This window comes from Colobus angolensis, unplaced genomic scaffold (assembly GCF_000951035.1).
Source record: "Colobus angolensis palliatus isolate OR3802 unplaced genomic scaffold, Cang.pa_1.0 Scaffold97, whole genome shotgun sequence".
Lineage (NCBI taxonomy): Eukaryota > Metazoa > Chordata > Mammalia > Primates > Cercopithecidae > Colobus > Colobus angolensis.
This window is the reverse complement of record NW_012123709.1, coordinates 6,135,376-6,140,305: the sequence shown is the minus strand read 5'-3', so window position 1 is coordinate 6,140,305 and position 4,930 is coordinate 6,135,376. Positions and strand designations below refer to the sequence as shown.

Here is a 4,930-nt window from a genome sequence, read left to right as displayed (position 1 = left end):
AAATAAATAAATAAATAAAACGTATGAAAAGTTACAAACAATAACCACAAATATAAATAATTTGAAGGATTTTTGGACGGTTTTTTTTAAGTTACCAGTATTTACTGAGAGCGTGCATTATGCCTGACACTGTGCCAAGGACTTAACGTGCATTTCATTACATCCTTCCAAAGCTGAATAATTTATGTATGACAAACTGGGTCTATTACTGTATCATTAAATATGATAAAATATGATAAGAAAAAAGAGAAAGGGCCGCACAAATGAGAGTTCTTTTCTACTACATTCCCACCTATCCAACAACTTCCTCTTCTGGGACATGACTGTGTGAAACATGAGGTCTGGAGCTGTGGCATCTCCACCACAATCATATGGAAAAAAATCAATAAAACCTTTTGACAAGACAGACAAAGGCCTTGACATTATTAACTTCTGAGCTAGTTACTTCTAGATCTATTAAGTAGATGATTAAAACAATAAATAATAACAGTGAACAAAAGAAGCCAGCCACACCAGGCACAGTGGCTCATGTCTGTAATCCCAGCACTTTGGGAGGCCGAGCATGCAGATTACCTGAGGTTAGGAGTTCAAGACTAGCCTGACCAATATGGTGCAACCCCATCTCTACTAAAAATACAAAAAATTAGCCAGGCATGGTGGCGGGCACCTGTAATCCCAACTACTCGGGAGGCTGAGGCAGGAGAATTGTTTGAAGCCGGGAGGCGGAGGTTGCAGTGAGCAGAGATCACACCACTGTGCTCCAGCCTGGGCGGCAAGAGCAAAACTCCATCTCAAAAAAAAAAAAGAAGCTAGCCACAAAAGAATACATAGTGTGTGATTCTATTTATTTATTTAAAGTTGAAAAAGAACCAAAATTATAGTGTTCTTGTTTGCATACTTACATATTACAATGATAAAAAAAAGGAACAAGCAGAGAGCTTCTGCAACACTGACAATGTTTGTGGAGTTTTTCGGCCTAGGTGGTGGTTATGAGTTATTACTATAATTCGTAAGTCTACACATTTGTTTTACACTCTTTTCTGTGTTACATTTCATAATAAAAGAGTCCATACATTTCAAATAAAAATAAACACTTTGGCAAAAGTAAATTACTCTGTAAATCACCCTTTTTGAGAGCATAAAAACCACTTAGTTGATTCATAACAGGATTACACATCACACCAAAGTGTACTAGTTAAGAGGTTTCTAGAAGGCAAAGGACTCTTATTTAAGAACAGAGTATTCAAGGCCAGGCACGGTGGCTCACACCTATAATGCCAGCACTTTGGGAGGCTGAGGCGGGCGGATCACCTGAGGTCAGGAGTTCGAGACTAGCCTGGCCAACATGGTGAAACCCTGTCTCTACTAAAATACAAAAAATTAGCAGGGCATGGTGGCACATGCCTGTAATCCCAGCTACTCAGGAGTCCGAGCCAGGAGAATTGCTTGAACCCAGGAGGCAGAGATTGCAGTGAGTCGAGATTGCGTCACTGCACTCCAGCCTGGGCAACAAGGGTGAAACTCCATCTCAAAAAAATAAAAGAACAGGGCAGAAAAAAAAAAAAAGAACCAGGGAACGAGGATTCAATACCTGGTGTGCCTCTACTGGGAAGCATCTTGGGCAAGTTATTTAACCTATCTACTTCAGTTTCCTTATCCATAAAATGAGGATAATAATAGTGTTATAGGGTTGTTGTGGGAATAAACGAGCTAGATGCTTATAGCAGAATGCAAGGTGCTTAGAGCAGAATCTGGCACATAGTAAGCACTTAACTATTATTTTTTAAATATTTTAAAAATCAAACTTGGATTAAGAATTCATTAAGATAAGCCCGCCAAATCTGATAATGGCAAGAACAGCAAAAATGAATCAACTGTGTAATGTAACATACAGTAACATGGCTGTTAAATCAAGCCATTCCCCTAGTACTGAAAATGCCATGAGCACATAGCGCAGCAAAATAATTTCCTCAGGATCTAGCCTAAACAATTGGTCACTTAATTTTTTTTTTCTTTTTTGAGACAGTGTCGCTCTGTCACCCAGGCTGCAGTGCAGTGGCACAATTTCAGCTCACCGCAACCTCCGCCTCCTGGGTTCAAGAAATTCTTCTGCCTCAGCCTCCCGAGTAGCTGGGATTACAGGTGCATGCCACCATACCCAGCTGATTTTTATATTTTTAGTAGAGACGGAGTTTTACCATGTTAAATTTTTAAATACATACTACAGTCTATGTATTACAGAAGTACACTTAGAAATAAAAAATGTGGGCCGGGTACGGTAGCTCATGCCTGTAATCCCAGCACTTTGGGAGGTCGAGGCAGGCGGATCACCTGAAGTCGGGAGTTCAAGACCGGCCTGACGAACGTGGAGAAACCCCATCTCTACTAAAAATATAAAATTAGCCGGGTGTGGTGGAGCATGCCTGTAATCCCTGCTACTCGAGAGGCTGAAGCAGGAGAATCACTTGAACCCAGGAGGCGGAGGTTGCAGTGAGCCGAGATTGTGCCATTGCACTCCAGCCTGGGCAACAAGATCGAAACTCCGTCTCAAAAAAAATTAAACAATAATAATAATAATAATAAATGTGTACAAGATAAGAAAATGACTGTTAAAAGTGCCACAATAAATCTTAGCCATGCCAAAGACAGCCACTTCTTTCAGAACTAAGAATAACATAGGTGCTGTGTATGGTGGCCAATTCCTATAATCCCAGCACTTTGGGAGGTCAAGGCAGGCAGACTGCTTGAGCTCAGGAGTGAGACCAGCCTGGGCAACATGGTGAAACCCTGTTTCTACCAAAAATACAAGAAGAATTAGCTGGGCATGGTGGTTTGCACCTGTGGTCCCAGCTACTCGGGAGGCTAAGGTTGGGGGATCGCTTGAGCCCAGGAGGCAGAGGTTGCAATGAGCTGAGATCACACCACTGCACTCAAACCTGGGTGAAAGAGAGCAACCCTGTCACACATACACACACAAAAAGTAGCCAAATGTATACAGCTTAAAAATCATTAGCAGCTTTTGGTTGTTATAAAAAAATCACCTCTGAAGAAGAAATATTAATAGCAAGGGTTTAAATGAAAAAATAAACAATCACTTTCCACTGGAGTGAAAACCTATTCTGAAGATTCAAAATAATTTTCAAATTAGTATAACCTTAATATAGAAGAAAAAAATGATACTAGAATAAATCCACCCACTCGTCTTTAGTTTTCTCAAGAAATTGCATTCATACTCACCTTCAGACCAACAGGCCATATGTTACAAATCTGCTCAAATGTCCTACCTTCAGCAAGAATTTGACTAATTATTCTGAAATACCAGCCCTTGTCATTATTCTCTAACCACACTTTAATTCATAGCACTTACTGTCTCCTGATATTACATTATATATAGATATATAGACACATATATCTGTCTGTGTGACCCACTAGAATGTAACCTCCAGGAGAGCAGGGACTCTATCTCCCCTGTTTTCTGTTGTACTGTTAGCATCGAAATGGTGGCTAATACAAAGTAGGCTCAACTCAGTCTCTTTTTGTTGTTTGTCTTGAGACAGGGTCTCACTCTGTCGCCCAGGCTGGAGTGCAGTGGTACGATTGTGGCTCACTGCACCCTTAACCTCCTGGGCTCAGGTGATCCTTCCAACTCATCCTCTTGAGTAACTGAGCTACAGCCATACGTCACCATGTCCAGTTAATTTTTTGTATTTTTTCTAGACACAGGGTTTTGCCATGTTGCTCAAGCTGGTCCTGAACTACTTACTGGGCTCGAGCAATTCGCCCACCTCGGCCTCCCAAGGTGCTGGGATTACACGCATGAGCCACCATACCCAGCCAACCCAATCTCTTTTGAGCTATACACCTGGATACCCAACTGCTTATTCCATATCTCCATCTTCATGGCTCTTACGTAGCTAGAATTCCAGATATCCAAAAGTGAAATAATGATCTACACCCAATCCTATCCCCAACAACGTGGCAAAAGTCAGTAATAGCATCACTAATCACTGAGCAACTTAAGCAAAAAATTTTAGGGTCTTCTTTGATTCCTCCTTTTCCCACATCTGCCACATCCAAACATCAAGTCTTTCCACTTCTATCTTTCTCAAATGGACAATTCCTCTCCCAACTTTCCACGCAAGTCAAATCCATGACATCTTGAAGCTGACTACTACAATGCTCACCTAACTATTCCCTGCCTCTTGCTCCCTCCAAATCCAAATTCTTGCTGGGTGCAGTGGCTAATGCCTGTAATCCCACACAGCACTTTGGGAGGCTGAGGCGGGTGGATCATTTGGGGCCAGGAGTTTGAGACCAGCCTGGCCGACATGGTGAAACACTGTCTCAAAAAAAGTAGAAAAGTGCTTACAACTCTTCTTAATACCTACTGTTTTCCAAATAAAGGACAAAATCCTGAAGATGGCTTTTGACTCATTTAGTCAAATATCTTTTTAAAATACTCACTGGGCATACATGTCTGCAGGTGCATATATAAAAAGATGCCTAAGACACATTGCTAAATTTTTTAAAAGAAGCATAATGAAAAAATGGCATGTAGAGTACAAACCCTTTTATGTTTGAAAAAACATGAAGGGGTGGGGAATAGAACAGATGTATATGAATCATATACATGAACCAGGGATTGGGGGCAGAAAAGATGATTTATTGAAACTCACCCCTTACAGTATATTGCTCAAAAATAATTTTTATCACTTGTGTTTATTATTATACATTTTATACATTACATACATATGCTGCATTATTGTAAATTTAATATTGTCTTACTTTCATAACTTTTTAAGAATATTTTTAAGCCGGGCGCGGTGGCTCAAGCCTGTAATCCCAGCACTTTGGGAGGCCGAGACGGGCGGATCACGAGGTCAGGAGATAGAGACCATCCTGGCTAACACGGTGAAACCCCGTCTCTACT

At 40.9% G+C, this 4,930-nt stretch overlaps 1 protein-coding gene across 1 annotated transcript in view; it reads right to left on the bottom strand.

Annotated features, from left to right (window-relative positions):
* Window positions 1-4,930, bottom strand: part of AQR (aquarius intron-binding spliceosomal factor) — a 123,279-nt gene that overhangs the window by 110,729 nt on the left and 7,620 nt on the right. The gene's annotated exons all lie outside the window — the stretch shown is intronic.